The sequence below is a fragment of the Arachis stenosperma genome, chromosome 5 (assembly GCF_014773155.1).
Source record: "Arachis stenosperma cultivar V10309 chromosome 5, arast.V10309.gnm1.PFL2, whole genome shotgun sequence".
In the NCBI taxonomy this organism is placed as follows: Eukaryota; Viridiplantae; Streptophyta; class Magnoliopsida; order Fabales; family Fabaceae; genus Arachis; species Arachis stenosperma.
The window spans coordinates 93,703,183-93,727,365 of record NC_080381.1 but is presented as its reverse complement, the minus strand read 5'-3'; the positions used below and the strand labels follow the sequence as shown (position 1 = coordinate 93,727,365).

Here is a 24,183-nt window from a genome sequence, read left to right as displayed (position 1 = left end):
AAGGCTAACCTTGCCAAGGTAGAGGACTTGTACACCACCTTATAAAGTTCTTGGGATATAACCTCATGAACTTCTACTTCCTCTCCAATCATGATGCTATGAATCATGATAGCCCGGTCTATAGTAGCTTTGGACCGGTTGCTAGTGGGAATGATTGAACGTTGGATGGTGGACGAAATTGTGATCACATCAATGTAGTATTCTTTGTTGTTGTATGGAATCATTATTATGGCACTTATGTGTGGACACAACTCCGTTCAACTAACCAGCAAGTGTACTGGGTCGTCCAAGTAATACCTTACGTGAGTAAGGGTCGATCCCACAAAGATTATTGGTATGAAGCAAGCTATGGTCATCTTGTAAATCCCAGTCAGGAGGATAAAATTATGGAATTTAGAAAATCAAATATGATTAATAAAAATAAACAGAAAATAAAATAGGATAGAGATACTTATGTAAATTAATAGTGGGAATTTCAGATAAGTGTATGGAGATGCTGTGCTCCTCTTGAATCTCTACTTTCCTATCACATTCATCCAATCCTTCTTACTCCTTTCCATGGCAAGCTGTATGTAGGGCATCACCGTTGTCAATGGCTACATCCCATCCTCTCAGTGAAAATGGTCCTATGCTCTGTCACGGCACGGCTAATCATCTGTCGGTTCTCAATCAGGTTGGAATAGAATCCCTTGATTCTTTTGCGTTTGTCATCACGCCCAACCTTCAGGAGTTTGAAGCTCGTCACAATCATTCAATCCCAGAATCCTACTCGGAATACCATAGACAAGGTTTAGACTTTCCGGATCCTCATGAATGCCGCCATCTATCTAACTTATACCACGAAGATTCTGTTGGGGACTCTAAGAGATATACGCCCGGCCTAAGGTAGAACAGAAGTGGTTGTCAGTCACATGCGTTCATAGGTGAGAATGATGATGAGTGTCACGGATCATCACATTCATCAAAGTGTTGTGCAACGTATATCTTGGAATAAGAATAAAAGAGAATTGAATAGAAAGTAATAGTAATTGTATTGAAACTTGAGGTACAGCAGAGCTCCACACCCTTAATCTATGGTGTGCAGAAACTCCACCGTTGAAAATACATAAGTGAAAGGTTCAGGCATGGCCGAATGGCCAGCCCCCATGATCTGAGAACTAATCGTCCCCAAGATGTCTAATACACTAGTAAAAAGTTCTATTTATAATAAACTAGCTCCTAGGGTTTACATGAGTAAGTAATTGATGCATAAATCCACTTCCGGGGCCCACTTGGTGTATGTTTGGGCTGAGATTGATCTATCCACGAGCTGAGGCTTTTCTTGGAGTTGAACTCCAAGTTATGACGTGTTTTGGGCGTTCAACTCCGGATCATGACGTTTTTCTGGCGTTTAACTCCAGACAGCAGCATGTACTTGGCGTTCAACGCCAAGTTACGTCGTCAATTTCCGAATAAAGTATGAACTATTATATATTGCTGGAAAGCTCTGGATGTCTACTTTCTAACGCCGTTGAGAGCGCGCCATTTGGAGTTCTGTAGCTCCAGAAAATCCATTTCGAGTGCAGGGAGGTCAGATTCCAACAGCATCAGCAATCCTTTTGTCAGCCTTTTTCAGAGTTTTGCTCAAGTCCCTCAATTTCAGCCAGAAATTACCTGAAATCACAGAAAAACACACAAACTCATAGTAAAGTCTAGAAATCTAAATTTAACATAAAAACTAGTGAAAACATCCCTAAAGGTAGCTTGAACTTACTAAAAACTACCTAAAAACAATGCCAAAAAGCGTATAAATTATCCGCTCATCATTGGATAAACTCCAACCATCCCATAGCCACGGGCTTGAGGTCATGCCTTCTCAGTTGAACGGCTTCCCTCTTGAAACTCTCTTCCATTGAGCGCCCTCTTCACAAATGTCTATGAGGACTTGGTCTAACCTTTGATCAAAGTTGACCCTTCTAGTGTAGGGGTGTTCATCTCCTTCCATCATGGGCAAGTTGAATGCCAACCTTACATTTTCCAGAGTAAAATCTAAGCATTTCCCCCGAATCATTGTAAGCCAATTCTTTGGGTCCGGGTTCACACTTTGATCATGATTCTTGGTGATCCATGCATTGGCATAGAACTCTTGAACCATTAAGATTCCGACTTGTTGAATGGGGTTGGTAAGAACTTCCCAACCTCATCTTCGGATCTCATGTCGGATCTCCGGATATTCACTCTTTTTGAGTTTGAAAGGGACCTCGGGGATCACCTTCTTCATGGCCAAAACTTCATAGAAGTGGTCTTGATACACTCAGAGGTGGAAGCTTTTGCCTTCCCTTTCCTCTTTCTAGAGGTTTCTTCAGCCTTAGGTGCCATAAATGGTTATGGAAAAACAAAAAGTAACGCTTTTACCACACCAAAATTAGAAGGTTTGCTCGTCCTCGAGCAAAAGAGGAAAGAAAAGAGTAGAAGAAGAAGAAATAGAGGAGATGGAGTGGGCTTTTGTGGTTCGGCTGAGGGGGAGAAGTAGTGTTTAGGTTGTGTGAAAATGAAGGAGTGAAGAAGGGTTTATATAGGGGTGGAGAGAGGGGTAGGGTTCGGCCATTATGGGTGGGTTTGGGAGGGAAAGTGGTTTGAATTTGGATGGTGGGGTAGGTGGGGTTTTATGAAGGATGAATGTGAGTGGTGAAGAGAATGGTGGGATTTGATAGGGGATGGGTTTTTTTTTTTTTTGGGAAGAGGTATTGAGGTGATTAGTGAATGGGTGAAGAAGAGAGAGAGTGGTGGGGTAGGTGGGGATCCTGTGGGATCCACAGATCCTGAGGTGTCAAGGATAGCTTATCCTTGCACCAAGTGGTGTGTAAAATGCCCTTTCTGCCAATCCTGGCGTTAAACGCCAGGCTGCTACCCTTTTCTGGCGTTAAACGCCAGTCTGGTGCCCCTTTCTGGCGTTAAACGCCAGTCTGGTGCCCCTTTTGGCGTTAAACGCCCAGAATGGTGCCAGACTGGGCGTTAAACACCCATTTGCTGCCCTTACTGGCATTTAAACGCTAGCAAGCTTTTCCTCCAGGGTGTGCTATTTTTCTTTCTGTTTTTTATTCTATTTTTGCTTTTTCAATTGTTTTTGTGACTTCACATGATCATCAACCTATAGAAAACTTAAAATAACCATGGAAAATAGATAACTATAACATTGGGTTGCCTCCCAACAAGCGCTTCTTTAATGTCAGTAGCTTGACAGTGGGCCCTCATGGAGCCTCACAGATGTTCAGAGTAATGTGGGAACCTCCCAACACCAAACTTAGAGTTTGAATGTCGGGGTTCAACACCAAACATAGAATTTGGTTGTGGCCTCTCAACACCAAACTTAGAGTTTGACTGTGGGGGCTCTGTTTGACTCTGTTTTGAGAGAAGCTCTTCATGCTTCCTCTCCATGGTTACAGAGGGATATCCTTGAGCCTTAAACACAAAGGATTCTTCATTCACTTGAATGATTAATTCTCCTCTGTCAACATCAATCACAACCTTTGTTGTGGCTAGGAAGGGTCTGCCAAGGATGATGGATTCATCCATGCACTTCCCAGCCTCTAGGACTATGAAATCAGCAGCGATGTAATGGTCTTCAATCTTTACAAGAACATCCTCTACAAGTCCATAAGCTTGTTTTCTTGAATTGTCTGCCATCTCTAGTGAGATTCTTGCAGCTTGTACCTCAAAGATTCCTAGCTTCTCCATTACAGAGAGAGGCATGAGGTTTATGCTTGACCCTAGGTCACACAGAGCCTTCTCGAAGGTCATGGTGCCTAATGTACAAGGTATTGAGAACTTTCCAGGGTCCTGTCTCTTTTGAGGTAATCTCTGCCTAGTCAAGTCATCCAGTTCTTTGGTGAGCAAATGGGGTTCATCCTTCCAAGTTTCATTACCAAATAACTTGTCATTTAGCTTCATGATTGCTCCAAGGTACTTAGCAACTAGCTCTTCAGTGACATCTTCGTCCTCTTCAGAGGAAGAATACTCATCAGTGCTCATGAATGGTAGAAGTAAATCCAATGGAATCTCTATGGTCTCAATGTGAGCTTCAGATTCCCATGGTTCCTCATTAGGGAACTCATTAGAGGCCAGTGGACGTCCATTGAGGTCTTTCTCAGTGGCGATCACTGCCTCTTCCTGCTCTGTAAATTCGGCCATGTTGATTGCCTTACACTCTCCTTTTGGATTCTCTTCTGTATTGCTTGGAAGAGTACTAGGAGGGAGTTCAGTAACTTTCTTACTCAGCTGACCCACTTGTGCCTCCAAGTTTCTAATGAAGGACCTTGTTTCAGTCATGAAACTTTGAGTGGTTTTGATTAGATCAGAGACCATGGTTGCTAAGTCAGAGTGGCTCTGCTTAGAATTCTCTGTCTGTTGCTGAGAAGATGATGGAAAAGGCTTGTCATTGCTAAACCTGTTTCTTCCACCATTATTGTTGTTGAAACCTTGTTGAGGTCTCCGTTGATCCTTCCATGAGAGATTTGGATGATTTTTCCATGAAAGATTATAGATGTTTCCATAGGTTTCTCCCATGTAATTCACCTCTTCCATTGATGGGTTCTCAGGATCATAAGCTTCTTCTTCAGATGAAGCGTCCTTAGTACTGCCTGGTGCAGCTTGCATTCCAGACAGACTTTGAGAAATCATATTGACTTGCTGAGTCAATATTTTGTTCTGAGCCAATATGGCATTCAGAGTATCAATCTCAAGAACTCCTTTCTTCTGATTCGTCCCATTGTTCATAGGATTCCTTTCAGAAGTGTACATAAATTGGTTATTTGCAATCATTTCAATGAGTTCTTGAGCTTCTGCAGGCGTCTTCTTTATATGAAGAGATCCTCCAGTAGAGCTATCCAATGACATCTTGGACAGTTTAGACAGACCATCATAGAAGATACATATGATGCTCCATTCAGAAAGCATGTCAGAAGGACACTTTCTGATCAATTGTTTGTATCTTTCCCAAGCTTCATAGAGGGATTCACCTTCCTTCTGTCTGAAGGTTTGGACTTCCACTCTAAGCTTACTCAATTTTTGAGGTGGAAAGAACTTTGCCAAGAAGGCATTGACTAGCTTTTCCCAAGAGTTCAGGCTTTCTTTAGGTTGTGAATCCAACCATATCCTAGCTCTGTCTCTTACAGCGAAAGGGAATAGCATAAGTCTGTAGACCGCAGGGTCAACCCCATTAGTCTTGACAGTGTCACAGATTTGCAAGAATTCAGCTAAAAACTGATGGGGATCTTCCAATGGAGGTCCATGGAACTTGCAATTCTATTGCATTAGAGAAACTAATTGAGGCTTAAGCTCAAAGTTGTTTGCTCCAATGGCAGGGATAGAGATGTGGTGCGCGAAATTGTGATCACTATACAACTTTGCACAACTAACCAGCAAGTGCACTGGGTCGTCCAAGTAATACCTTACGCGAGTAAGGGTCGATCCCACGGAGATTGTTGGTATGAAGCAAGCTATGGTCACCTTGTAAATCTCAGTCAGGCAGACTCAAATGGGTATAGTGATATACGAATAAAGCATAAAGATAAAGATAGAGGTACTTATGTAATTCATTGGTAGGAGCTTCAGACAAGCGTATGAAGATGCCTTCCCTTCCGTCTCTCTGCTTTCCTACTGTCTTCATCCAATCCTTCTTACTCCTTTCCATGGCAAGCTTGTGTAGGGTTTCACCGTTGTCAGTGGCTACCTCCCATCCTCTCAGTGAAAATGTTCCTATGCTCTGTCACAGCATATGGCTAATCAGCTGTCGGTTCTCGGTCAGGCCAGAATAGAATCCATTGATTCTTTTGCGTCTGTCACTAACGCCCCGCCTGCTAGGAGTTTGAAGCACGTGACAGTCATTCAATCATTGAATCCTACTCAGAATACCACAGACAAGGTTTAGACCTTCCGGATTCTCTTAAATGCCGCCATCAGTTCTCGCCTATACCACGAAGACTCTGATCTCACAGAATGGCTGGCTCGTTTGTCAGGCGAGCACTCGGTTGTCAGGCGATCAACCATGCATCGTGTATCAGGAATCCAAGAGATATTCACTAGAGCCTTGATTGCTTGTAGAACAGAAGTGGTTGTCAGTCACCTTGCTCATAGGTGAGAATGATGATGAGTGTCACGGATCATCACATTCATCAAGTTGAAGAACAAGTGATATCTTGGACAAAGAACAAGCGGAATTGAATAGAAGAACAATAGTAATTGCATTAATACTCGAGGTACAGCAGAGCTCCACACCTTAATCTATGGTGTGTAGAAACTCCACCGTTGAAAATACATAAGAACAAGGTCTAGGCATGGCCGAATGGCCAGCCTCCCAAAGTGAGTTCAATCATAAAAACATGATCAAAAGCTCTCTAATACAATAGTAAAAGGTCCTATTTATAGAAAACTAGTAGCCTAGGGTGTACAGAGATGAGTAAATGACATAAAAATCCACTTCCGGGCCCACTTGGTGTGTGCTTGGGCTGAGCAATGAAGCAATTTCGTGTAGAGACTCTTCTTGGAGTTAAACGCCAGCTTTTATGCCAGTTTGGGCGTTTAACTCCCATTTAGGTGCCAGTTCCGGCGTTTAACGCTGGAATTTCTGAGGGTGACTTTGAACGCCGGTTTGGGCCATCAAATCTTGGGCAAAGTATGGACTATTATATATTGCTGGAATGCCCAGGATGTCTACTTTCCAACGCCGTTGAGAGCGCGCCAATTGGGCTTCTGTAGCTCCAGAAAATCCACTTCGAGTGCAGGGAGGTCAGAATCCAACAGCATCTGCAGTCCTTTTCAGTCTCTGGATCAGATTTTTGCTCAGGTCCCTCAATTTCAGCCAGAAAATACCTGAAATCACAGAAAAACACACAAACTCATAGTAAAGTCCAGAAAAGTGAATTTTAACTAAAAACTAATAAAAATATACTAAAAACTAACTAGATCATACTAAAAACACACTAAAAACAATGCCAAAAAGGGTACAAATTATCCGCTCATCACAACACCAAACTTAAATTGTTGCTTGTCCTCAAGCAACTGAAGATCAAATAAGATAAAAAGAAGAGAATATGAAATGAACTCCAAAAACATCTATGAAGATCAGTACTAATTAGATGAGCGGGGCTTTTAGCTTTTTGCCTCTGAACAGTTTTGGCATCTCACTCTATCCTTTGCAACTCAGAATGATTGGCTTCTTTAGGAACTCAGAATCCAGATAGTGTTATTGATTCTCCTAGTTAAGTATGATGATTCTTGAACACAGCTACTTATTGAGTCTTGGCCGTGGCCCAAAGCACTCTGTCTTCCAGTATTACCACCGGATACATACTTGCCACAGACATATAATTGGGTGAACCTTTTCAGATTGTGACTCAGCTTTGCTAGAGTCCCCAATTAGAGGTGTCCAGGGTTCTTAAGCACACTCTTTTTGCCTTGGATCACAACTTTATTCTTTTTTTTTCTTTCTTTTTCTCTTTCTTTTTTTTTTCTCGGTTTTTTTTTTCGCCTCTTTTTTTTTTTTGCATTCACTGCTTTTTCTTGCTTCAAGAATCATTTTTATGATTTTTCAGATCCTCAGTAACATGTCTCCTTTTTCATCATTCTTTCAAGAGCCAACATTCATGAACCACAAATTCAAAAGACATATGCACTGTTTAAGCATACATTCAGAAGACAAAAGTAATGCCACCACATCAAAATAAATAAACTGCTATAAAATTCAAAATTCATGCAATTCTTTTTCTTTTTCAATTTAAGAACATTTGTTTATTTAAGAAAGGTGATGGATTCATAGGACATTCATAACTTTAAGGCATAGACACTAAGACACTAATGATCACAAGACACAAACATAGGTAAACACAAAGCATAATTTTCGAAAAACAGAAGAATAAAGAACAAGGAGATTAAAGAACGGGTCCACCTTAGTGATGGCGGCTCTTTCTTCCTCTTGAAGATCCTATGGAGTGCTTGAGCTCCTCAATGTCTCTTCCTTGTCTTTGTTGTTCCTCTCTCATGATTCTTTGATCTTCTCTAATTTCATGGAGGATAATGGAGTGTTCTTGATGCTCCACCCTTAGTTGTCCCATGTTGGAACTCAATTCTCCTAGGGAGGTGTTCAGTTGCTCCCAATAGTTTTGTGGAGGAAAGTGCATCCCTTGAGGCATCTCAGGGATCTCATGATGAGTGGGGTCTCTTGTGTGCTCCATCCTTTTCTTGGTGTTGGGCTTATCCTCATCAATGGGGATATCTCCCTCTATGTCAACTCCAACTGAATAACAGAGGTGACAAATGAGATGAGGAAAGGCTAACCTTGCTAAGGTAGAGGACTTGTCCGCCACCTTATAGAGTTCTTGGGCTATAACCTCATGAACTTCCACTTCTTCTCCAATCATGATGCTATGAATCATGATGGCCCGGTCTAGAGTAACTTCGGACCGGTTGCTAGTGGGAATGATTGAGCGTTGGATAAACTCCAACCATCCTCTAGCCACGGGTTTGAGGTCATACCTTCTCAATTGAACCGGCTTGCCTCTTGAATCTCTCTTCCATTGTGCGCCCTCTTCATATATGACTGTGAGGACTTGGTCCAACCTTTGATCAAAGTTGACCCTTCTAGTGTAAGGGTGTTCATCTCCTTGCATCATCGGCAAATTGAATGCCAACCTTACACTTTCCGGACTAAAATCCAAGTATTTCCCCCGAACCATAGTAAGATAATTCTTTGGATTCGGGTTCACACTTTGATCATGGTTCTTGGTGATCCATGCATTGGCATAGAACTCTTGAACCATCAAGATTCCGACTTGTTGAATGGGGTTGGTAAGAACTTCCCAACCTCTTCTTCGGATCTCATGTCGGATCTCCGGATATTCACCTTTTTTGAGTGAAAAAGGGACCTCGGGGATCACCTTCTTCAAGGCCACAACTTCATAGAAGTGGTCTTGATGCACCCTTGAGATGAATCTTTCCATCTCCCATGACTCGGAGGTAGAAGCTTTTGCCTTCCCTTTCCTCTTTCTAGAGGTTTCTCCGGCCTTGGATGCCATAAATGGTTATGGAAAAACGAAAAAGCAACGCTTTTATCACACCAAACTTAAAAGGTTTGCTCGTCCTCGAGCAAAAGAAGAAAGAAGAGAGTAGAAGAAGAAGAAATAAGGAAGAAGGGAGTGGCTTTTGTGTTCGGCCAAAGAGGGGGAGAAGTGGTGTTTAGGTTGTGTGAAAATGAAGGGGTGAAGAAGGGTATATATAGGAGAGGAGGGGCTTATGGTTCGGTCATGTATGGGTGGGTTTGGGTGGAAAAGTGGTTTGAATTTGAATGGTGAGGTAGGTGGGGTTTTATGAAGGATGGATTTGAGTGGTGAAGAGAAATAAGGGATTTGATAGGTGAAGGGTTTTTGGGGAAGAGGTGTTGAGGTGATTGGTGAATGGGTGAAGAAGAGAGAGGGTGGTGGGGTTGGTGGGGATCCTGTGGGGTCCACAGATCCTGTGGTGTCAAGGAAAAGTCATCCCTGCACCAAATGGCATTCAAAATCATGTTTTGAGCCATTTCTGGCGTTAAACGCCGGGCTGGTGCCCATTCCTGGCGTTTAACGCCAGGTTCTTGCCCTTTTCTGGCGTTTAACGCCAGTCTGGTGCCCCTTTCTGGCGTTAAACGCCCAGAATGGTGCCAGACTGGGCGTTAAACACCCAACTGCTAGTCTCACTGGCGTTTAAACGCCAGTGGGTTCCTCTTCCAGGGTGTGCTGTTTTTCTTCCTGTTTTTCATTCTGTTTTTGCTTTTTCAATTGATTTTGTGTCTTCTTATGATCATCAACCTACAAAAAACATAAAATAACAAAGAGAAATAGATAAAATATAACATTGGGTTGCCTCCCAACAAGCGCTTCTTTAATGTCAGTAGCTTGACAGATGGCTCTCATGGAGCCTCACAAATGATCAGAGCAATGTGGGAACCTCCCAACACCAAACTTAGAGTTTGAATGTGGGGGTTCAACACCAAACTTAGAGTTTGGTTGTGGCCTCCCAACACCAAACTTAGAGTTTGACTGTGGGGACTCTGTTTGACTCTGATTTGAGAGAAGCTCTTCATGCTTCCTCTCCATGGTGACAGAGGGATATCCTTGAGCCTTAAACACAAAGGATTCTTCATTCACTTGAATGATCAACTCGCCTCTATCAACATCAATCACAGCCTTTGCTGTGGCTAGGAAGGGTCTGCCAAGGATGATGGTTTCATCCATGCACTTTCCAGTCTCTAGGACTATGAAATCAGCAGGGATGTAATGGTTTTCAATTTTCACCAAAACATCCTCTACAAGTCCATGAGCTTGTTTTCTTGAATTGTTTGCCATCTCTAATGAGATTCTTGCAGCTTGTACCTCAAAGATCCCTAGCTTCTCCATTACAGAGAGAGGCATGAGGTTTACACTTGACCCTAAGTCACACAGAGCCTTCTTGAAGGTCATGGTGCCTATGGTACAAGGTATTGAAAACTTCCCAGGATCTTGTCTCTTTTGAGGTAATTTCTGCCCAGACAAGTCACCCAGTTCTTTGGTGAGCAAAGGAGGTTCATTCTCCCAAGTCTCATTTCCAAATAACTTGTCATTTAGCTTCATGATTGCTCCAAGGTATTTAGCAAATTGCTCTTCAGTGACATACTCATCCTCTACAGAGGAAGAATACTCATCAGAGCTCAAAAAAGGCAGATGTAAGTCCAGTGGAATCTCTATGGTCTCATTTTGAGCCTCAGATTCCCATGGTTCCTCATTGGGAAACTCAGTGGAGGTCAGTGCACGCCCATTGAGGTCTTCCTCAGTGGCGTTCACTGCCTCTTCTTCCTCTCTAAATTCGGCCATGTTGATGGCCTTGCACTCTCCTTTTGGATTTTCTTCTGTGTTGCTTGGAAGAGTACTAGGAGGGAGTTCAGTAATTTTCTTGCTCAGCTGTCCCACTTGTGCCTCCAAATTCCTAATGGAGGACCTTGTTTCAGTCATGAAACTTTGAGTGGTTTTGATTAGATCAGAGACCATAGTTGCTAAGTCAGAGGGGTTCTGCTTAGAATTCTCTGTCTGTTGCTGAGAAGATGATGGAAAAGGCTTGCCATTGCTAAACCTGTTTCTTCCACCATTATTGTTGTTGAAACCTTGTTGAGGTCTCTCTTGATTCTTCCATGAGAAATTTAGGTGATTTCTCCATGAAGAATTATAGGTGTTTCCATAGGGTTCTCCTAGGTAATTCACCTCTTCCATTGAAGGGTTCTCAGGATCATAAGCTTCTTCTTCAGATGAAGCATCCTTAGTACTGCTTGGTGCATTTTGCATTCCAGACAGACTTTGAGAAATCAAATTGACTTGTTGAGTCAATATCTTGTTCTGAGCAAGAATGGCATTCAGAGCATCAATCTCAAGAACTCCTTTCTTCTGATTAGTCCCATTGTTCACAGGATTCCTTTCAGAAGTGTACATGAATTGGTTATTTGCAACCATTTCAATTAGCTCTTGAGCTTCTGTAGGCGTCTTCTTCAAATGAAGAGATCCTCCAGCTGAGCTATCCAAAGACATCTTGGACAGTTCAGAGAGACCATCATAGAAAATACCTATGATGCTCCATTCAGAAAGCATGTCAGAAGGACATTTTCTGATCAATTGTTTGTACCTTTCCCAAGCTTCATAGAGGGATTCTCCATCCTTTTGTCTGAAGGTTTGGACTTCCACTCTAAGCTTACTCAATTTTTGAGGTGGAAAGAACTTTGCCAAGAAGGCATTGACTAGCTTTTCCCATGAGTCCAGGCTTTCTTTAGGTTGTGAGTCCAACCATGTCCTAGCTCTGTCTCTTACAGCAAAGGGGAATAGCATAAGTCTATAGACCTCAGGGTCTACCCCATTAGTCTTGACAGTGTCACAGATTTGCAAGAATTCAGCTAAAAACTGATGAGGATCTTCCAGTGGAAGTCCATGAAACTTGCAATTCTATTGCATTAGAGAAACTAATTGAGGCTTAAGCTCAACGTTGTTTGCTCCAATGGCAGGGATAGAGATGCTTCTCCCATAGAAGTCGGGAGTAGGTGCAGTAAAGTCACCCAGCACCTTCCTTGCATTGTTTGCATTGTTGTTGTTTTCGGCTGCCATGGGTTCTTCTTCTTTGAAGATTTCTGTTAGGTCCTCTATAGAGAATTGTGCCTTAGCTTCTCTTAGCTTTCGCTTCAAGGTCCTTTCAGGTTCAGGGTCAGCTTCAACAAGAATGCCTTTATCTCTGCTCCTGCTCACATGAAAGAGAAGAGAACAAGAAAATGTGGAATCCTCTATGTCACAGTACAGAGATTCCTTGAGGTGTCAGAAGAACAGAAAAATAGAAGAAAGAGGTAGAAGAATTCGAACTAAATTAGAGAGAGTTCGAATTGTGCATTGAGAAGGAGTGGTACTCCATAAATAAAAGGATGTGGGAAGAGGGGAAGAGAATTTTCGAAAATTAAGTTAAAGAAATTGAAAACATTTTGAAAAACACTAATTAATTTTCGAAAATAAGAGTAGGAAAAAAAATTCAAGTGATTTTTTGAAAAAGATTTTGAAATTAGAAGTCAAAAAGATTTGATTGAAAACTATTTTGACAAAGATGAGGTTAAGAAGATATGATTGATTTTAAAAATATGTGATTGAGAAAATATGATTTGAAAACAATTTTAAAAAGATTGATTTTAAAAATTAGTGACTTGCCTAACAAGAAAAGATATGATTCAAACATTAAACCTTTCTCAACAGAAAAGGCAACATACTTGAAATGTTCAATCAAATCATTAATTGTTAGCAAGTATCTTTGAAAAAGGAAAGAAATTGATTTTGAAAACATTTGATTGAAAAGATATGATTTGAAAAAGATTTGATTTAGAAAAACTTTGAAAACTTGAAAAAAAAATTGATTTGAAAACAAAATCCTCCCCCTTGTGCCATCCTGGCGTTAAACGCCCAGAATGGTATCCATTCTGGCGTTTAACGCCCAAAATGCTACCTTTTTGGGCGTTAAACGCCCAACCAGGCACCCTGGCTGGCGTTTAAACGCCAGTCTGTCCTTCTTCACTGGGCGTTTTGAACGCCCAGCTTTTTCTGTGTAATTCCTCTGCTGCATGTTCTGAATCTTCAGTTCCCTGTACTATTGACTTGAAAATAGAACCAAGATCAAATAAACAATACATGCAAGACACCAAACTTAAAATTAGACACTAAACTCAAACAAGAAACATAAAATATTTTTGGTTTTTATGATTTTTAAATTTTTTTTGTGCTTTTTTTTTCGAAAATTATATGTAAATAGAAAATAAAAGTTTCAGAATTCTTAATTTGGATTCCAGGAATCATTGCAATGCTAGTCTAAGACTCCGGTCCAGGAATTAGACATGGCTTCACAGCCAGCCAAGCTTTCAAAGAAAGCTTCGGTCCAAAACACTAGACATGGCCAATGGCCAGCCAAGCCTTAGCAGATCATTGCTCCAATAGCAAGATTGATAGAGATCAACAAGCTCTTGTGATGATCAGTTGAAACCTCGGTCCAATAAGATTAGACATGGCTTCTCAGCCAGCCAGATTTCAACAGATTATCTTGAAACACTAGAATTCATTCTTAAGAACTCTGAAGAAAAATACCTAATCTAAGCAACAAGATGAACCGTCAGTTGTCCATACACAAAACAATCCCCAGCAACGGCGCCAAAAACTTGGTGCGCGAAATTGTGATCACTACACAACTTTGCACAACTAACCAGCAAGTGCACTGGGTCGTCCAAGTAATACCTTACGCGAGTAAGGGTCGATCCCACGGAGATTGTTGGTATGAAGCAAGCTATGGTCACCTTGTAAATCTCAGTCAGGCAGACTCAAATGGGTATAGTGATATACGAATAAAGCATAAAGATAAAGATAGAGGTACTTATGTAATTCATTGGTAGGAGCTTCAGACAAGCGTATGAAGATGCCTTCCCTTCCGTCTCTCTGCTTTCCTACTGTCTTCATCCAATCCTTCTTACTCCTTTCCATGGCAAGCTTGTGTAGGGTTTCACCGTTGTCAGTGGCTACCTCCCATCCTCTCAGTGAAAATGTTCCTATGCTCTGTCACAGCATATGGCTAATCAGCTGTCGGTTCTCGGTCAGGCCGGAATAGAATCCATTGATTCTTTTGCGTCTGTCACTAACGCCCCGCCTGCTAGGAGTTTGAAGCACGTCACAGTCATTCAATCATTGAATCCTACTCAGAATACCACAGACAAGGTTTAGACCTTCCGGATTCTCTTGAATGCCGCCATCAGTTCTCGCCTATACCACGAAGACTCTGATCTCACGGAATGGCTGGCTCGTTTGTCAGGCGAGCACTCGGTTGTCAGGCGATCAACCATGCATCGTGTATCAGGAATCCAAGAGATATTCACTAGAGCCTTGATTGCTTGTAGAACAGAAGTGGTTGTCAGTCACCTTGCTCATAGGTGAGAATGATGATGAGTGTCACGGATCATCACATTCATCAAGTTGAAGAACAAGTGATATCTTGGACAAAGAACAAGCGGAATTGAATAGAAGAACAATAGTAATTGCATTAATACTCGAGGTACAGCAGAGCTCCACACCTTAATCTATGGTGTGTAGAAACTCCACCGTTGAAAATACATAAGAACAAGGTCTAGGCATGGCCGAATGGCCAGCCTCCCAAAATGAGTTCAATCATAAAAACATGATCAAAAGCTCTCTAATACAATAGTAAAAGGTCCTATTTATAGAAAACTAGTAGCCTAGGGTGTACAGAGATGAGTAAATGACATAAAAATCCACTTCCGGGCCCACTTGGTGTGTGCTTGGGCTGAGCAATGAAGCAATTTCGTGTAGAGACTCTTCTTGGAGTTAAACGCCAGCTTTTATGCCAGTTTGGGCATTTAACTCCCATTTAGGTGCCAGTTCCGGCGTTTAACGCTGGAATTTCTGAGGGTGACTTTGAACGCCGGTTTGGGCCATCAAATCTTGGGCAAAGTATGAACTATCATATATTGCTGGAAAGCCCAGGATGTCTACTTTCCAACGCCGTTAAGAGCGCGCCAATTGGGCTTCTGTAGCTCCAGAAAATCCACTTCGAGTGCAGGGAGGTCAGAATCCAACAGCATCTGCAGTCCTTTTCAGTCTCTGGATCAGATTTTTGCTCAGGTCCCTCAATTTCAGCCAGAAAATACCTGAAATCACAGAAAAACACACAAACTCATAGTAAAGTCCAGAAAAGTGAATTTTAACTAAAAACTAATAAAAATATACTAAAAACTAACTAGATCATACTAAAAACACACTAAAAACAATGCCAAAAAGGGTACAAATTTTCCGCTCATCAAGATGCTTCTCCCATAGAAGTCGGGAGTAGGTGCAGTAAAGTCACCCAACACCTTCCTTGCATTGTTGGCATTGTTGTTGTTTTCAGCTGCCATGTCTTCTTCTTTGAAGATTTCTGTTAGGTCCTCTACAGAGAGTTGTGCTTTAGCTTCTCTTAGCTTTCGCTTCAAGGTCCTTTCAGGTTCAGGGTCAGCCTCAACAAGAATGCTTTTGTCTTTGCTCCTGCTCATATGAAAGAGAAGAGAACAAGAAATTATGGAATCCTCTATGTCACAGTATAGAGATTCCTTGAGGTGTCAGAGGAAAAGAAAAATAGAAGGAAGAGGTAGAAGAATTCGAACTTATCAAGAAGGATAGAGTTCGAATTGTGCATTGAGGAGGAGTGTTAGTCCATAAATAGAAGGATGTGAGAAGAGGGGAAGAAATTTTCGAAAATAAATTAAAAATATTTTAAAAACATTTTGAAAAATTGAAGAATTATTTTCGAAAATTAAAGTTGGGAAAGAAATAAAGTGATTTTTGAAAAATATTTTGAAATTAGAAATCAGAAAGATTGAAAATTATTTGGAAAAAGATGTGATTAAGAAGATATGATTGAAGAGTTATGGTTTTAAAAAGATATGATTGAAAAGATATGATTGAGAAACAATTTAAAAAGATTTAATTTTTAAAATTAATGACTTGGCTAACAAGAAATTTAAAGGATATGATTCAAACATTAAACCTTTCTTAACAGAAAAGGCAACATACTTGAAATGTTGAATCAAATCATTAATTGTAGGCAAGTATTTTTGAGAATGGAAAGAAATTGATTTTGAAAATATATGATTGAAAAGATATGGTTTGAAAAAGATTTGATTTTGAAAAATTATGAAAACTTGAAAAAAAAATTGAATTAAAAACAAAATCTTCCCTCTTGTATCATCCTGGCGCTAAACGCCCAGAATGGTATCCATTCTGGCGTTTAACGCCCAAAATGCTACCCTTTTAGGCGTTAAACGCCCAGCCAAGTACCCTGGCTAGCGTTTAAACGCCAGTTTTCCTTCTTCACTGGGCGTTTTGAACGTCCAGCTTTTTCTGTGTAATTCCTCTGCTGCATGTTCTGAATCTTCAATTCTCTGTATTATTGACTTGAAAAGACACAAATTAAAAAAAAAATTTGAATTTTTAATGATGAGGAATAATCAAAATGCCACTAAGAACAAATAAACAATGCATACAAGACACCAAACTTAGAAGTTTGTATACTATTGACACTAACAAATTGAGAATGCATATGGGAAACAACAAAACACTCAAGACAAGAGAATTTAAAGATCAGAGCAAGGAAATCATCAAGAACAACTTGAAGATCAATGAAGAACATAATGCATGTAATTTTCGAAAATTAGAAGAATAAAGACATGCAATTGACACCAAACTTAAAATTAGACACTAGACTCAAACAAGAAACATAAAAATATTTTTGATTTTAAGATTTCATAAATTTTTTTGTGCTTTTTCGAAAATTGAGTGGAAAAGAAAAACAAGGGTTCAAAATTCTTAATGAGAATTCCAGGAATCATTGCAATGCTAGTCTAAGGCTCCGGTCCAGGAATTAGACATGGCTTCACAGCCAGCCAAGCTTTCAGTGAAAGCTCCGGTCCAAAACACTAGACATTGCAAATGGCCAACCAAGCTTTAGCAGATCATTGCTCACAATAGCAAAATTGATAGAAATCAACAAGCTCTTGTGATGATAAGTTGAAACCTCGGTCCAAAAGATTAGATATGGCTTCACAGCCAGCCATACTTCAACAAATCATCATGAAACTCTAGAATCCATTCTTAAAAACTCTGAAGAACAAAATAGAAATATTTTTTGTATTTTTGGAAAAAAATTTTAAAAGTAAAAAGCTTAAACATAAAATAAAATTACATAATCTAAGCAACAAGATGAATCCTCAGTTGTCCAAACTCAAACAATCCCCGGCAACGGCGCCAAAAACTTGGTGCACGAAATTGTGATCATCAATGGTGCCATCAACATGGTATGCTCAATTGCAATCTCAACTCTTTATCACAACTTCGCACAACTAACCAGCAAGTGCACTGGGTCGTCCAAGTAATAAACCTTACGCGAGTAAGGGTCGATCCCACGGAGATTGTTGGTATGAAGCAAGCTATGGTCATCTTGTAAATCTCAGTCAAGTGGATTCAAATGGTTATGGATGATTAATGATTAAAAGATGAATAAAACATAAAATAAAGATAGAGATACTTATGTAATTCATTGGTGAGAATTTCAGATAAGCGTATGGAGATGCTTTGTCCCTTCCGTCTCTCTACTTTCCTACTGTCTTCATCCAATCCTTCTTACTCCTTTCCATGGCAAGCTGTATATTGGGCATCACCGTTGTCAATGGCTACAATCCCGTCCTCTCAGTGAAAATGTTCAACGCGCTTTGTCACAGCACGGATATTCATCTGTCAGTTCTCGATCATGTCGGAATAGAATCCAGTGATTCTTTTGCGTCTGTCACTAACGCCCCACAATCGCGAGTTTGAAGCTCGTCACAGACATTCAATCCCTGAATCCTACTCAGAATACCACAGACAAGGTTTAGACCTTCCGGATTCTCAAGAATCGCCGCCAATGGATTCTAGCTTATACCACGAAGATTCTGATTAACGGATCCAAGAGATATCCACTCAATCTAAGGTAGAACAGAGGTGGTTGTCAGGCACACGTTCATATGTCAGAAAGATGATGAGTGTCACGGATCATCAGATTCATCAAGTTGAGGAACAAGTGATATCTTAGAACAAGAATAAGCTGAATTGAATAGAAGAACAATAGTAATTGCATTAATACTCGAGGTACAGCAGAGCTCCATACCTTAATCTATGGTGTGTAGAAACTCTACCGTTGAAAATACATAAGAACAAGGTCTAGGCATGGCCAAATGGCCAGCCTCCCAAAGAGGGTTCAATCATAAAAACATGATCAAAAGATGATCTGAAGATTGAAAGATCCTCCAAATACAATAGCAAAAGGTCCTATTTATAGAGAACTAGTAGCCTAGGGTTTACAAAAATGAGTAAATGACGTAAAAATGTACTTCCGGGCCCACTTGGTGTGTGCTTGGGCTGAGCATTGAAGCTTCCATGTGTAGAGACTTTTCTTGGAGTTAAACGCCAGCTTTTGTGCCAGTTTGGGCGTTTAACTCCCACTTTTGTGCCAGTTCCGGCATTTAACGCCGGGAATTTTAAAGCTGACTTGGAACGCCTGTTTGGGCCATCAAATCTCGAGCAAAGTATAGACTATTATATATTGCTGGAAAGCTCTGGATGTCTACTTTCCAACGCAATTGAGAGAGCGCCAATTGAGTTTTTGTAGCTCCAGAAAATCCACTTTGAGTGTAGAGAGGTCAGAATCCAACAGCATCTGCAGCCCTTTTCAGCTTGTGAATCAGATTTTTGCTCAGGTCCCTCAATTTCAGCCAGAAAATACCTGAAATCACAGAAAACACACAAACTCATACTAAAGTCCAGAAAAGTGAATTTTAAATAAAAACTAATAAAAATATAATAAAAACTAACTAAAACATACTAAAAGCATACTAAAAACAATGCCAAAAAGCGTATAAATTATCCGCTCATCAATGACCCAATCAAGAAAAGAGCACAAGAATTCCTCCCAAAACTCCCTCAATTCGAATATTGGGAGCTTCTTAAGGCATCTATTTCCGAATTGCAAGAAGCTTTGAACCAAATAAAGGAAGAACAGAATAATCAAAGTAGCATGCTTTGCAAGTTGCTTAGGGAACAAGAGGAGCAAGGGCGTGACTTGAGGGAGCTGAAGCATCAGAAATTAATTCTTGAAGGACCAAGCACCCCACAGACTAGAGGAACATCCACTTCCCAAAATACAGGTTGTTGAGTTCTAATTTTATCTTTAACTCTGTAATAGTGTTATTATAGAAATTTACCTTAGAAGTTATATAGGAGTAGTAGTAATTAGCATATCTATTTTGGTTTTATTTCCAATTAAGTTATAATTTATTTTTCTCATCATCAAACATGAATAAAATGGTAGATTTTTAGAATAAAGAAGTAATTTATATTTTTCGAGTTCTTAATAAGAAAAATTATAATTAATTATATGTGGTGGCAATACTTTTTGTTCTCTGAATGAATGCTTGAACAGTGCATATTTTTTATCTTGAATTTTATGAATATTGGCTCTTGAAAGAATGAGGAACACGAAAAATATTATTGCTGATCTGAAAAATCATGAATTTGATTATTGAAGCAAGAAAAAGCAGTGAAAAAATTTTTTACAATATTTCATTGGATCAAGAAAAAGAAAAAAGCCAATAGCCCTTAAAACCAAAAGGCAAGGGTAAAAAGGATCCAAGGCTTTGAGCATCAGTGGATAGGAGGGCCCAAGGAAGTAAATCCAGGCCTAAGCGGCTAAACCAAGCTGTCCCTAACCATGTGCTTGTGGCATGCAGGTCCAAGTGAAAAGCTTGAGACTGAGTGGTTAAAGTCATGATCCAAAGCAAAAAGAGTGTGCTTAAGAACTCTGGACACCTCTAATTGGGGACTTTAGCAAAGCTAAGTCACAATCTGAAAAGGTTCACCCAGTTATGTGTCTGTGGCATTTATGTATCCGGTGGTAATACTGGAAAACAAAGTGCTTAGGGCCACGGCCAAGACTCATAAAGTAACTGTGTTCAAGAGTCAACATACTACACTAGGAGAATCAATAATACTATCTGAATTCTGAGTTCCTATAGATGCCAATCATTCTGAATTTCAGAGGATAAAGTGAGATGCCAAAACTGTTCAGAAGCAAAAAGCTACCAGCCCCGCTCATCTAACTAAAATTTGAGTTTCACTTGAAACTCTGAGATATTATTGCTTCTTAATTTCTTTTCATCCTGTTTTATTTATCTAGTTACTTGAGGACAAGCAACATTTTAAGTTTGGTGTTGTGATGAGCGGATATTTTATACGCTTTTTGGGGGTTTTTTCATGTAGATTTTATCATGTTTTAATTAGTTTTTAGTAAAATATTATTAGTGTTTAAGCAAAAATCTTATTTCTGGAATTTACTATGAGTTTGTGTGTTTTTCTGTGATTTCAGGTATTTTCTGGCTGAAATTGAGGGAGCTGAGCAAAAAGCTGATTTAGGCTGAAAAAGGACTGCTGATGCTGTTGAATCCTGACCTCCCTGCACTCGGAATGGATTTTTTGGAGCTACAGAAGTCCAATTGGCGCGCTGTTAATTGGATTAGAAAGTAGACATCCAGGGCTTTCCAGAAATATATAATAGTCCATACTTTGCGCGAAGACAGACGACGTAAACTGGCATTCAACGCCAGTTCCATGTTGCAGTCTGGCGTCCAGCGCCAGAAACAGGTTACAAGTTGGAGTCCAACGCCCAAAACATGTTACAACCTGGCGTTCAACTCCAGAAACAGCCCAAGCATGTGAGAAGCTTAAGTCTCAGCCCCAGCACACACCAAGTGGGCCCCAGAAGTGGATTTATGCACCAATTATCTTAGTTTACTCATTCTCTGTAAACCTAGGTTACTAGTTTAGTATTTAAACAACTTTTAGAGACTTATTTTGTATCTCATGACATTTTTAGATCTGAATTATATACTCTTTGACGGCATGAGTCTCTAAACTCCATTGTTGGGGGTGAGGAGCTCTGCAGCGTCTCGATGAATTAATGCAATTACTTCTGTTTTTCATTCAAACACGCTTGTTCTTATCTAAGATGTTCATTCGCGCTTAACTATGAAGAAGGTGATGATCCGTGACACTCATCACCTTCCTCAATCCATGAACGTGTGCCTGACAACCACCTCCATTCTACATCAGATTGAATGAGTATCTCTTAGATTCCTTAATCAGAATCTTCGTGGTATAAGCTAGATTGATGGCGGCATTCATGAGAATCCGGAAAGTCTAAACCTTGTCTGTGGTATTCCGAGTAGGATTCTGGGATTGGATGACTGTGACGAGCTTTAAACTCGCGAGTGTTGGGCGTGATGACAAACGCAAAAGAATCAATGGATTCTATTCCGACATGATCGATAACCAACAGCTGATTAGCCGTGCTATGACAGAGCATTTGGACCATTTTCACTGAGAGGATAGGAAGTAGCCATTGACAACGGTGACACCCTACATATAGCTTGCCATGGAAGGAGCCTTGCGTGTGGGAAGAGGAATACAAGAGGAAAGCTTAAATGAGAAGGACAAAGCATCTCCAAAACTCCAACATATTCTCCATTATTGCATAACAAGTAATTATTTAACGCTTTTTTATTTTTCTAATAATTCAAACTGATAATTATAATTGATATCCTGACTAAGAATAATAAAATAAATATAGCTTGCTTCAAACCAATAATCTCCGTGGGATCGACCCTTACTCATGTAAGGTATTACTTGGACGACCCAGTGCACTTGCTGGTTAGTGGTACGAAATCATAAGAAATCTTGATTTTGATATTGGGATTATAATTTCGTGCACCACATGTCTTCAAAGATATACATCCAACAGGTGAAGAAGAGAGGTGCATGCAGGCTGAGCTTATTGATCCAAATCTTCAAAAACCCCCTGATGATACACAGCAGAATCTGAACTCAAACCTCCCTTGGTAACAATTAATAAAATTCCTCCTGACATCAAACCTAAGTTTGATGTTGGGAATGCATCATCTACCAAGGAGGAGGTTCCCAAAAAGAAGAAAGTACCTAGAGGATGGAGAAACAAAAAGATCCCTACTGAAGGTTTCTCCCCAGGAATGAAGGTGGTATTGACCAGCAATCCAACATGGGTTTATACAATAATCAGAATCCTCTCTCTGGAGCATATTGAGCTACGTTATGGAGACACAGGAAAGAAGTTCAAAGTGAGGGGTGAAGAGCTGAGCCCCTATGATCCTCCTCCTTAGAGAAGCTGACCGTCAAGCTAGTGACGATAAAGAAGCGCTTGTCGAGAGGCAACCCGATAATTTCATATCCTTAGTTATTTTTTGTAGTAGTAGTTTTCTTACTTGCTTGATCTTTACTGAGTTCTTACTAATTTTTTGATCATGCAGCTATTTTTTCACAGGAACCGAACATCTCGAGCTCAAAAATAAAGCGCATACGACGCGCAAGCGTCACTGACGCGAACACGTTGATTTTGTGTAAGTAAAAAATAAAATTTGACAGAGAGTTGAGCGGAAATGGCGCCGGAACCAAGCCTTTAGCACAAACAACCCACGTGTCCGCGTGCGCGTCATTTGTGATTTTCGCCATTCACGCGTACGCGTCAATGACGCGAACGCGTGACCTGCAAATTCGACGTCAAAGAGTGTTTCGGAAGAGAGTTATGCTGGCATGGGACAAAAAGTGTGCTAAAAGCACATGTTAGAACACGCGAACGCGTGACTGACGCGTTCGCGTCAGTTGCACATATGGCCATCCACACGAGCGCGTGCATGACGCGAACGCGTCGTATGAAAATTTGGCTCCCAAATCATGCGAACAGAAAGTCGCACGGGCGCGCGGCTGGCTTCGCACGAATCGCACAAAATCCAGGGCATGCGGACGTGTGCCTGACGCTAACACATCATTATGAAAAATGCGCGACGTACGCGATCGCGTGCCGTACGCGAACGTGTCACGTGTGCCGCCCAATTTTCTTTCTCTCTCTCTCCCAATCCTTATTCTCTCTTATTGTTTTATCCTCTTCTTTTTCTTTCTTCATAATAATTTACCTCTTTCTGTTTTCAGTTCTTCTTTGCTTGAGGACAAGCAAAACTTTAAGTTTGGTGTTGACGCTTTGCTTAGAAGTTTTTCGTTTATTCCTACGACACAAAAGGGAGGCGAATCATCTTCACTGAGGAACACAACCTGAAAAATAAAGCGACTGCTAGGATAACTAAGGTGGTTGAGTTCCTTTCATCTTTTATTCCCCCCTCTTTTTCTATGTTATGTTCCGACTTTCTGCTATTTTGCTTTGTTTGTTTCATGATCCTTTATTAGTTAGAATCTTAGGACTAGTTTAGTTTTCTTTTTTTTTTATACTGAAAAGATGTTTCATGTACCACTAATTGAACTTGAATCTAAAAAGAAAAGAAAAAGAAGTGATGTATTGCATGAGAAATTGAGTTAATTTAAGAATAGTCTTATTTACTTAAATGTGGTGGTATTTTCTGTAATTTTTGGATGCATGATCTGAACAGTGCATATTTGAATTTGAATCAAGGGATGTTGATGTATAAGGAACAGAAATTTAGAGAATTATTATGACTTCTCTGAAATAAACAAAAATTTAATCCTTGCAGCAAAAGAAACAGCAAAAGAAAGAAAAAATTAATAATAAATAAATAAATAATAATAAAAGCAAGGTCCAAGGCTCTGAGCATCAATGACTAGGGAGGTCAGACATGATTAAAAGCTCAAAGAGTTGTTTCCCTAGTCACATGCTTGTGGTGTGATTGTGTCAAGTAATCCTTGAGATAGAACACTTAAGTCGAGACCAAGTGCATTTAACAGAGTATGCCAAAGGCTTTGAGCACACTGTCTGGGAGTAACTGGAAGAAAAACCAGGACTCAAAGGGAGTTCCCCAGTTAAGTGTTGTGGTGTTTCTGTGTCAAGTAACTCTTGAAACAAAACATTTAGGGTCACGGCTAGGCTCAAGGTGTAAAGCACCAAAGAAAAATAAATTAAAGTAAATGTTGCTGTGTTCAAGGATTAAACTGAAATGTAAAGATCAGAGAATTCATAATATTATCCAGATTCTAATTCCGAATGACATTAACATTCTTCTGA

The 24,183-nt window shown here is 40.2% G+C and overlaps 2 non-coding genes across 2 annotated transcripts; both read left to right on the top strand.

Moving 5' to 3' along the window:
* The first annotated feature begins 4,929 nt into the window (after positions 1 to 4,929).
* LOC130983854 (small nucleolar RNA R71) lies at positions 4,930 to 5,037 on the top strand. Its single transcript, XR_009087825.1, has one exon. It is a non-coding gene; the product is annotated as a small nucleolar RNA R71 (small nucleolar RNA).
* Positions 5,038 to 11,618: 6,581 nt separating this feature from the next.
* LOC130983440 (small nucleolar RNA R71) lies at positions 11,619 to 11,726 on the top strand. The gene has a single exon (XR_009087431.1). It is a non-coding gene; the product is annotated as a small nucleolar RNA R71 (small nucleolar RNA).
* The last annotated feature ends 12,457 nt before the right edge of the window (positions 11,727 to 24,183 follow it).